General features: G+C 42.4%; 1 protein-coding gene across 2 annotated transcripts in view; it reads right to left on the bottom strand.

The window, feature by feature from the left end:
- The window catches only part of bbs9 (Bardet-Biedl syndrome 9), a 173,465-nt gene that overhangs the window by 11,967 nt on the left and 148,998 nt on the right, over positions 1-12,500 (bottom strand). The window lies entirely within an intron of this gene.

The following is a 12,500-nucleotide window of genomic DNA, read 5'->3' as shown; positions in this document are numbered from 1 at the left end:
ATTCCATCCTTTTCTTCAGAAGAACTTATGATATGATTACAGATAATAATCTAGATGTGCTGTGTCTGACAGAAACCTTTCTAAAACCAGACGATTACATTACTTTAAACGAGTCCACCCTGCAAGATTACTGTTATAAACATGAGCCTCGTCTGAAACGCAAAGGGGGAGGTGTTGCTGTAATCTATAGTAATATCTTCAGAATTACTGAGAAGTCTAGTTTCAAATATAATTCTTTTGAAGTGTTGGTGCTTAATGTAACACTATAGTGTAAATGATAAATCACGTTTGAGATTTGTGCTGGCTACTGTATACAGAGTTAGTATTGGCTGCAGATAAAGTACTAATTGTTGGTGATTTTAATATACATGTAGATAATGAAAAAGATGCATTGGGTTTGGCATTTAAAGACATTCTGAACTCTATTGGAGTTAGACAACACGTGTCAGGACCTACTCATCGTCGTAATCATACTCTAGATCTAATATTATCACATGGAATAGATGTTGATGCCGTTGAAATTCTGCAGCAGAGCGATGACATCTCAGATCATTATCTAGTCTCGTGTAAACTTCATTTAGCCAAGGCTGCAAAGTCACTCCGTGTTACAAATATGTTAGACCTATCACTTCTGCCACTAAAGATTGCTTTATTAATAATCTTCCTGATCAGTTTCATCATCTCAGCATCCCGGATAGCTTAGAAGAACTCGATATTGCAACAGAAACTTTTAACTCTCTCTTTTCCAGCACTTTAGACACAGTTCCTCCTTTGCACTTAAAGGAACACGCCAACTTTTGGGGACTTCAGCCTATTCACTGTATCCCCCAGAGTTACATAAGTCCATACCCTTCTCATCTCCGTGCGTGCCGTAACTCTGTCTGACGCACCCACCGCTAGCCTAGCTTAGCACAAAGACTGGAGGTAAACGGCTCCAGCTAGCATACTGCTCCCAATAAGTGACAAAATAACGCCAACATTTCCCTATTTACATGTTGTGATTTGTATAGTCACAGCGTGTACAAATAACAAGGTCACATGACACACAGCCATCTTCTAACCGTATACATACTGGGAACTATATTCTCAGAAGGCGAAGCACTGCTACTTCTGCGGAGTGATTTACTCGATCTTAGTGCTGCATTTGACACCATTGACCACAACATTCTTTTGAATAGACTCAAAAATGATGTTGTCATTAGTGGAATTGCATTGTCATGGTTCAAATCATACTTATCTGACCGTTATCAGTCTGTAGCAGTAAATGAAGAGATGTCTTATCGATCACAAGTTCAGTATGGCGTACCACAGGGCTCAGTACTAGGACCGTTGCTGTTCACTCTGTACATGCTACCCTTAGGAGATATCATTAGGAAACATGCGTTAGTTTTACTGTTACGCTGATGAAATACACCAATTCACAAAAGTAACAGAATGCATAGCTGATATAAAAAAAAATCACTGACTACTAAATTCTGAAAAAACAGAGATTTTAATTATTGCACAAAAAACATCAGCAAGTAATAACCTAGAATACACTAATGGCTGAATAACACTTGATGGCTGCTCTGTTATGTCTTCGTCATCAGTTAGGAACCTGGGTGCGTTATAGCAATCTTTTATTTGAAAGCCACATTTCCAGTATTTGTAAAATCGCATTTTTCCATCTTAAAAATATAAATAATTATTACATGGCTTGGTTGAACTCCAATGTAGAATGCGGTGTGTTATTTCTTGATAACAGACCGCTGCGAAGTATAACACACCGTTGCCATGCAAAGCAGAGCGTTGCTATGGACGCAGGATTCTAACCGTAGAGACGGAACGGACTATTTTCTTTAGCGGAAGCAATACAATCGTTTTTAAATCAATAAACTCCTTTTTAAATCAATATTTTGTGTCAAATTATTGATTTATTTGGTGGGTAGCCTCCACTTCGCGTCGGGTCCAGATCAGCCTGTCGGGGTTGTATTCGCTATAACAACAGCCTCGTTATCCCTTACATAACGACTTGCTCTCATTGACAAATGCGGAACAGTTAGTTCCTGCGTTCATGACCTCAAGGCTAGATTATTGTAATGCTCTACTGGGTGGTTGCCCTGCACGCTTAATAAACAAACTACAGTTGGTCCAAAACGCAGCAGCTCGAGTTCTTACCAGAACCAGGAAGTATGATCATATTAGCCCAGTTCTGTCAACACTGCACTGGCTCCCTATTAAACATCTCATACATTTTAATTGCTTAATTACTTACAAAGCACTAAATGGTTTAGTTCCCCAGTACTTAAGCGAGCTCTTAAAGGGGTGGTTGATTATGATTTGACTTTTCTAACTGTAGTTAGTGTGTAATGTTGCTGTTTGAGCATAAACAACATCTGCAAAGTTACAATGCTCAAAGTTCACAGCAAAGGAGGATATTTGCTTTTAAAGAAATAGTTTTTTAAGGACTACAACAAACGGCTGGTAGGGACTACAACGACATTCCTTCCGGGTTAGTGACATCACTAACCCTAAAATTTACATAAACCCCGCCCCCGGGAACACACAGTCCATGTTGAGAAGAGGAAGAGTCAAGCAAATTTGTGAGTCAGCTCAAGCTGTCGCATCCGTCTTTTCACATGCAATACAGTACATAACACAAATGCAATATCATGTCACTCTAGGCATCTTACAATAGTTCCCACACGAGCGATTTATAGATTATCATGACACAATATGCTAATCAATGACTTGAAGATAGTTAACTCTACATCAGCTACATAAATTCATCAACTATCTATTCAGGAACGTCCTGTTGCTTTCTGCATGTTGTCACTTCTTCTTGAGTCTCTCCATCATTCTGACTCCAGTTTAAACATAAAAGGCAGAACAGTTTCTGACATTTTAGTGCTTGTCTGTGTGAGGTAATCGGAGCTGCTAACACACACACACACACACACACACACACACACACACACAGGAGCTGTTGTAGCTCCGCCCTCTGTGCTGGGAGCAGCAGCTCATTTGCATTTAAAAAGACACACATGAAACAATGTGTTTTTACTGGCCCTCAAACTATAACTATAACTATAAATAGACAACTTTAACATGCTGTACAAAAATGATCTGTGGGGTATTTTGAGCTAAAACTTCAGATACACACTCTGGGGACATCAGAGACTTATTTTACATATTGTAAAAAGGGGCATTATACCACCCCATTAACGCATTATAGTCCTTCAAGTCTATTGCGATCTCAAAATTCTGGCCAGTTGATAATTGGTAGATCCTTTTCCTATTTAGCACCAAAACTTTGGAACAGATACAGTCTGTCAGTTTAAATCTAGATCAAAAACACCCGGCATACGCGTTACATATCCGTTACATCGTATGAAGAATGGCATCTATACTTATTTTAGTGTGTCTGTCTCATCCTCATCCGGAGGTTACCACAGTCACAGTTGTATCCGGTCCGTATCCAGATAAGATGGTGGACCTGCACCTGAACACGACCACAACTTGACGTGACTTTCACTATATTAATGAGGACATTTCATAGAGTTACACTGATTTATATCAGGTTAGTGATATTTTCTACGGCCTAACACAACCACTACCACAGAAACGTGCAGAATACGCAGAAACTATATAAGTGAGGACATTTGGCCCTCACAAGTACAGCCAAACCTGAACACAAGCTGTCGACCACATTCATGCTTGAATTATAAACTATTTTCCTTTGTAGGGAGATTAACTACTCTGTTTTTCACCACACACACACACATCTCTCATTCATTAGTTATTTGAGTGAGTGTGTGTTTGAGATCACACCCTTCACGGCAGAGCTTCCAGACATCAGTGAGAAAACAAAACAAAACATATTTTCTCAAAGTTATTTTTATCATGTGGAATTTGATGTGTGGCACCACAACACACCAACAGAACAGACTATATAAGTTTAGACAAGTCACATGGGTTGTGTGGTTGAAAAAGTTATGCATCTGAATAAGACATCTGCAGTTTATCAAGAACACCACAAAGAGAGACAAGTGAAAATACCAAAACTATTATGTATAAAAAAAATCACATGGATAGTTAAACTTTGAACTAAACAAATAATCCACGAGTGGCCGTGCGATTAGTGTTAATTTAGTATCACTGGTATACTATTATAATTAATGTTTTGAATTATATTTAGATTAGATTTTTTCACAGTTTTAGTTATTTTAGTACTTCAAGTTAAACAAAACAAAAATGACATCAATTATGAAACGAAGTCGAATCCTCTATACAGCAGCTCTGAAGAAAACATCGATGCCATTGTCCAGCTCAGTTCAGTTCTCATCCAAAAGTGTCAGTGCAGGAGATCAATAATATTGTTACATATTAAATATCCCCAACTGAGAACCCAAGAAGAACCCAAACTCCATCAGAAGACAGAATAAAAAAAAAAAAAAAAACCTTTGTTCAGTTCCCTTCTGACCAATGAATGAACATGGTGTGGTTTAATTCCAGGATGCATCACATGTCAGATTGTGGATTGGAATCATTCAGAAAATGTCATCCGGCACCTTCTTTAATACATTTTTGAAGATCAGGATATATCACACGTTATATGTAGGGAGGTGGAGTTGTACTCCTGTGTTTAGCCAGTAATGGACGAATGGCTTATGCACTCTTAGAAGGAAAGGTTCTATTTAGAACCGTAAATGGTTCCGTCAGGTGCTTCTTAGAACCTTCCCATCGTCGTTTAATGGATTAAGTTTTAATTAACTCATTTAGTTTTCATTATTTTTTATTTTAATTACATTTTATGAATAAAAAAAAGCAGCCTGTTAAACATGAAAGATGAAAAATCTCAAAAAGATGAATCTGAGAATCATACAGTCACTGCTGGAAAGGGTTCAAATATGCAGAAGATTCTGGAGAATCAGAGAATCCGAGGATTCTGGAGGATTTTCCCGCAATTTAACAATTCAGGACAAACAAGGGACTCATGATCAACCACCACAAAACATGAAAACAGTCGTGGATCATCTAAGTAACGACACATCGTGTAACAAATCAAGGGTGTGCAAACTTTTGAACAGGGTGATTTTTATATTAGTACATTATTTTGAATAGACTCGAAAATTATGTTGCCATTAGTGGAATTGCATTGTCATGGTTCAAATCATAGTGATCTGACCGTTATCAGTTTGTAGCAGTAAATGAAGAGATGTCTTATCGATCACAAGTTCAGTATGGCGTACCACAAGGCTCAGTACTAGGACTGCTGCTGTTCACTCTGTACATGCTAACCTTAGGAGATATCATTAGGAAACATGCGTTAGTTTTACTGTTACGCAGATGAAATACACCAATTCACAAAACTAACGGAATGCATAGCTGATGTAAAAAAAAATGGATGACTAGTAATTTCCTACTTCTAAATTTATTCAATATCCAATCAATGTACTCGTTACATCGTATGAAGAATGGCATCTATGCTAATTTTAGTCTGTCTCATCCTTATTCCGAGGTTGCCGTAGTCATGCAAACTTTGAACAGGGTGATTTTTATATTATTTTGTCTTGTGGACTATATGTAAACTAAACATCTGTTATGTGAAAAAGCTTATTCAGAGAAGTTCTAAATAAAAAAATTCATGATCTCTCATATTTTGTTAAAATGATTAACATCTAAAAGATTCTGCAAGGTGTTTGTAAACGTATGACGGCAACTGTATATCCAGTCAGCCCAGAGCTCAGAAAACTGGTTTAGGCCTCAAAACTGTTGCTTGTCTTTGTGAAAAAGCTCCAAAACTTGTCTTAAAGCACCTGTGGCCGTGGCCTAGGGCAGAACGGCCTTTCCTCAGCTGCCCCAAGATATGCCCGTGTGTCTGAGCAGACAATAGAGGACGAGATCTGTATTTAACAGAGTCCTTGATTTTAAATCACTTCGATAACTCTCCTCCGGTCATGAAAAAAAAAGCCTGTGCTTATCTGGATCACATCTGGAAGTGTTTCTACTCTCACACTCCGAGACACTACAGTTGAGATGTATTGATGGATCCCTCGAGCTCATACTTCCTCAAATATATACACACACACCGGTCATGGGAGATATGCAAAGCATATATTTGGAGGCGACTTATCCTTCCTCTCTTCTCCACAGGCTCTGAGTGGATGATGCGTGTGTGAGTTTGTGTGCGAGTTACACGAGGACATGAGCCAGGGCTTGGGAGGCTGTTTTGGAAGTTTATGGAAGACAAACTCATAAATAATGCACATATTCTCAAAACACGGAGAGAGAGAGAGAGAACGGAGAGGAAAGTCCTGCCATCCATCTGTAAACAGCAGACCACAGATGCTGTCCATACAGCTAAAGTATTCAACTCCAAATATTCCTTTAAACATCTGTCTTTTTTCACTTCCCATTGTTCCCATTGGATTGCTCACTGGGGGTCGTAAGGCATTATGCTTTGTGTAGCTGCTTTGGAACTGGAAGTATGTTGATTATTTAACTTTACAGTAGAGTAGTAAAGTTACAGTTCTTATGTCTGAATTTGCAAGAGGTAAATCCTCAGGCTTTTATTTAGTCAGAGAACCGTGAGCCGACTCACTCCGAGATGCTGAAAACACCGGATGAAGAGCTGCAGGCGTGTAGATGAACACAGCACACTGAGCCATTACAGAGTCTTTAGATAGAGAACCAGTATTCTGAGATAACTGCACGTGCACATTGGCTGGTCCAGCCTGGAAAATAAGCTTATGAATGCTATTCTGAACACAAGAAATAACATTTATGGGACAGTTCATGTCAGATTTTCCTGCTGATTTGAAATGTTATTTAAATGTGAATTTGAGCAAGCAGTTTCTGAGATTTCAGGATTTCCTTGTTTAAGTCCAGAGGACTTGGTCTTGAATGCCCGAAACAGGTGTTGCAAATATGGCCGCCAAGTGAACAGACCTTCCTTGAAAGGACTTTGGCCATATTGCAGTTTCAATTTTAGTCCGATTGACAGATGCTTTGTCAAAGCAACGGTGCAAAACACAACATTAGAGATGTTATTATGAGAAGTCTTTTATCTTCACTGTGAAGCTGTGATGGGACAGATCAGACTGATAGTGTGAGCATCATCATGTCCTCAGCGGAGGTCGAGATCTCTGGAAGCTGAAGACAGACGTTTGCCGGAACCATGTCATTTCCTAAAGGTCCTTGCACACCGAGTCCGAAATTCTCTTCCGAAATTTTCTCAGTTTTCGTTTACACACTGCCTCCGAAACCTTCGTCCGTCATGAAAGAATTCGGATCAGGTTCGATTTTCTGCGTTTTCCACTTCCGTAGCAAACGTTCTGAGAGGTGTTTTGACAATTCAGAACCACCGAATGATGAATACGGACTCAGTGTGTCTCATGTACGCCTGTCTGTCCTCTGCACACATCGACTCTATTACCGCCTGGTCTAAAAACATCCATCTCTGGGTTTTACAGTACAATTTCACATAAAATGTTCACATTCAGACGGTGCAGAAAACTTCACTAAAATTCCTCATTCATATGCCAGGAGTACAAGACGCTTCCTACACAAGTTCAGTGTTTTCCCTTCATGAGTCCTACTTCCCCATGATGTTCCCGCTCTCACTGGCTACACTGGCTACACTGGCTACACTGTACACTGGCTACACTGTACACTGGCTACACTGGCTACACTGTACACTGGCTACACTGTACACTGGCTACACTGGCTACACTGGCTACACTGGCTACACTGGCTACACTGTACACTGGCTACACTGTACACTGGCTACACTGGCTACACTGTACACTGGCTACACTGGCTACACTGGCTACACTGTACACTGGCTACACTGGCTACACTGGCTACACTGGCTACACTGGCTACACTGTACACTGGCTACACTGTACACTGGCTACACTGGCTACACTGGCTACACTGTACACTGGCTACACTGGCTACACTGGCTACACTGGCTACACTGGCTACACTGGCTACACTGTACACTGGCTACACTGGCTACACTGTACACTGGCTACACTGTACACTGGCTACACTGGCTACACTGGCTACACTGGCTACACTGGCTACACTGTACACTGGCTACACTGGCTACACTGGCTACACTGGCTACACTGGCTACACTGGCTACACTGTACACTGGCTACACTGGCTACACTGTACACTGGCTACACTGGCTACACTGTACACTGGCTACACTGGCTACACTGGCTACACTGGCTACACTGGCTACACTGGCTACACTGTACACTGGCTACACTGGCTACACTGTACACTGGCTACACTGGCTACACTGGCTACACTGTACACTGGCTACACTGGCTACACTGTACACTGGCTACACTGGCTACACTGTACACTGGCTACACTGGCTACACTGTACACTGGCTACACTGGCTACACTGGCTACACTGGCTACACTGTACACTGGCTACACTGGCTACACTGTACACTGGCTACACTGGCTACACTGGCTACACTGGCTACACTGTACACTGGCTACACTGGCTACACTGGCTACACTGGCTACACTGGCTACACTGTACACTGGCTACACTGGCTACACTGTACACTGGCTACACTGGCTACACTGTACACTGGCTACACTGGCTACACTGGCTACACTGGCTACACTGGCTACACTGTACACTGGCTACACTGGCTACACTGGCTACACTGTACACTGGCTACACTGGCTACACTGTACACTGGCTACACTGGCTACACTGTACACTGGCTACACTGGCTACACTGGCTACACTGGCTACACTGTACACTGGCTACACTGGCTACACTGTACACTGGCTACACTGGCTACACTGGCTACACTGTACACTGGCTACACTGGCTACACTGGCTACACTGGCTACACTGTACACTGGCTACACTGTACACTGGCTACACTGGCTACACTGGCTACACTGTACACTGGCTACACTGGCTACACTGTACACTGGCTACACTGGCTACACTGGCTACACTGTACACTGGCTACACTGGCTACACTGTACACTGGCTACACTGGCTACACTGGCTACACTGTACACTGGCTACACTGGCTACACTGGCTACACTGTACACTGGCTACACTGGCTACACTGTACACTGGCTACACTGTACACTGGCTACACTGGCTACACTGGCTACACTGGCTACACTGGCTACACTGTACACTGGCTACACTGTACACTGGCTACACTGGCTACACTGTACACTGGCTACACTGGCTACACTGGCTACACTGTACACTGGCTACACTGGCTACACTGGCTACACTGGCTACACTGGCTACACTGTACACTGGCTACACTGTACACTGGCTACACTGGCTACACTGGCTACACTGTACACTGGCTACACTGGCTACACTGGCTACACTGGCTACACTGGCTACACTGGCTACACTGTACACTGGCTACACTGGCTACACTGTACACTGGCTACACTGTACACTGGCTACACTGGCTACACTGGCTACACTGGCTACACTGGCTACACTGTACACTGGCTACACTGGCTACACTGGCTACACTGGCTACACTGGCTACACTGGCTACACTGTACACTGGCTACACTGGCTACACTGTACACTGGCTACACTGGCTACACTGTACACTGGCTACACTGGCTACACTGGCTACACTGGCTACACTGGCTACACTGGCTACACTGTACACTGGCTACACTGGCTACACTGTACACTGGCTACACTGGCTACACTGGCTACACTGTACACTGGCTACACTGGCTACACTGTACACTGGCTACACTGGCTACACTGTACACTGGCTACACTGGCTACACTGTACACTGGCTACACTGGCTACACTGGCTACACTGGCTACACTGTACACTGGCTACACTGGCTACACTGTACACTGGCTACACTGGCTACACTGGCTACACTGGCTACACTGTACACTGGCTACACTGGCTACACTGGCTACACTGGCTACACTGGCTACACTGTACACTGGCTACACTGGCTACACTGTACACTGGCTACACTGGCTACACTGTACACTGGCTACACTGGCTACACTGGCTACACTGGCTACACTGGCTACACTGTACACTGGCTACACTGGCTACACTGGCTACACTGTACACTGGCTACACTGGCTACACTGTACACTGGCTACACTGGCTACACTGTACACTGGCTACACTGGCTACACTGGCTACACTGTACACTGGCTACACTGGCTACACTGTACACTGGCTACACTGGCTACACTGGCTACACTGTACACTGGCTACACTGGCTACACTGGCTACACTGGCTACACTGTACACTGGCTACACTGTACACTGGCTACACTGGCTACACTGGCTACACTGTACACTGGCTACACTGGCTACACTGTACACTGGCTACACTGGCTACACTGGCTACACTGTACACTGGCTACACTGGCTACACTGTACACTGGCTACACTGGCTACACTGGCTACACTGTACACTGGCTACACTGGCTACACTGGCTACACTGTACACTGGCTACACTGGCTACACTGGCTACACTGGCTACTAGGGCTGTCGAATACATTTTTGAATCTCAAATATTCATCAAATTTGAAAAAACCTGCACATTCGAATGCAAAAACTGTGCATTTAAATTCTTGGTGTGTGTCGAGGCGCGAGACATGATGATGACGTCACTGACGCGGTGTGTTTCTGTTAGCTTATCCACTACAGCGCGGCTGCGTTGCTAATGTGAAAAATGGCGGGAAAAGGTTCTTCCTGCTGACGAAATCCCTCTCAGTTGGGAGAAATTGTGCAACGACACACTTGACCAAACCTGCACATCGGTCAGATCGGAGTGTGTGTTCATAGTGAGTTTTATGCACTATTGTAACCTAATTTTCCTTGCATGCACATTAAGAAAATTATATTTTATTTAAGAACAATTGTTTCTAAAGTTAATGCACTTTAAAAAGTGAATGTAATTTCATTTCAATAAAAGATGCGATGCTTGATTTGGTTTATATCTGCTTATTGCGCTCGTGTTCATAGGAGAATACAGCACTTTTCCAAGCTTCTCTTCTCGCGCATGCGTCGTGAACTCACTCAGGCCCACACTGGAGAACATGAAGAGTGGAATAAAGTCGTTATTGGGTTTTTTTGCACACAAAAAGTATTGCCGTCGCTTGATAAACTTAAGGTTCAGCCACTGTAGTCACTCGGACTATTTTAAACATTGTCTTTACTAACTTTCTGGGCTGGCAAGTTTCAGTAACAGAGAAGCCTATGGAGGAGCGAGACAGCTCTCAGATTTAATCACAGATATCTTCATTTGTGTTCTGAAGATGAACGAGAGTCTGACGGGGTTGAACAACATGAGGGAGAGTAATTACTGACAGAGGTTTCATTTTTGCGTGAACTAACCCTTTAAGAAAGAAATTCAAATTAATTTTTTCAGCCATTTTGACCCCCACTGGCTCCCTCCAGTTCCTCATCCATCAGTTCTAGAGGCCGCCGTCACACACACCCGTCACACACACCCGTCACACACACCCGTCAGGTCCGTCATCTGCAGATCCTGGAGCACTCGCTGTCCTCAACACTCGATAGCATCCGTCTGCCATCCGGGTTCTGTTTCCACAACTAATGGCTCTCTCTAGAGTAACGGGAAACCAGAACACAATCATCTCTCTCAAGACTCATGCAACATGACACTCTTTTTCATCTACATTTTATTCAGAAATACAGAATAAAGCCTGAACATATTTAAGTTTTTCATTTCGCTGAAAACTGAAATGGAAACAATAATTAATTAATTAAAGTTTTCCGCATGTCCACATTAAAACTGACTTGCTTTTACAAAATTGCACATGAGGCTGTTTTTACATCAGCTTGTTTCTCTCCAGAGTTATTATCCCAGCTAACTCTCCAGTTTATGGCCACTGAATCTGAGCTGAACGAGACGTTATATTGTTCTCCAGCTGTTTTACTGACGTCTTTCTGATTGATGGATTACAGGAGACATGATTGATGTCAGTCATTTGTTCTGTATCTTTCAGCATTCACTGATGTTTATTTGCTGCTGTAACTAGTAGTGAAGAGGAAGAGCTGCTCGGGTCATCTGTCACACACATTAAACACACTAACACACATTTAAAAAGAGTTTGAAATCTCTGAAAATGTATGGACTATTGTCAACATAAATGCTTTTCACTGGATGTGTTTGCCAGGACAATACAGGTCAGACCCACTGATAACTCAGGCCTGTAAAGGTTGCGGCAGTGAGTTATGCTTTACTGTAATAAAAGTATAACTCGATTTCAGCCGCATTCTGAGTCTGACAATGTCATTTATCCATAAGTGTTATTAGCTTGGGGAAATGCTGAAATCTTAAGTCCATGTGCAACTCTAAATTGTAAGGAATTTATATCTTTGATTTCATATTAACACTTTACAATAAGGTTCATTTGTTAATTACTCATATATTAACTAACATGACCTAACCATGAGCAACACATTTGTTACTGTATTAATA

This window comes from Rutilus rutilus, assembly GCF_951802725.1.
Source record: "Rutilus rutilus genome assembly, chromosome: 17".
Taxonomy (NCBI): Eukaryota; Metazoa; Chordata; class Actinopteri; order Cypriniformes; family Leuciscidae; genus Rutilus; species Rutilus rutilus.
Note: the sequence above shows the minus strand (reverse complement) of the source record. Positions and strands in the feature narration are given on the sequence as shown.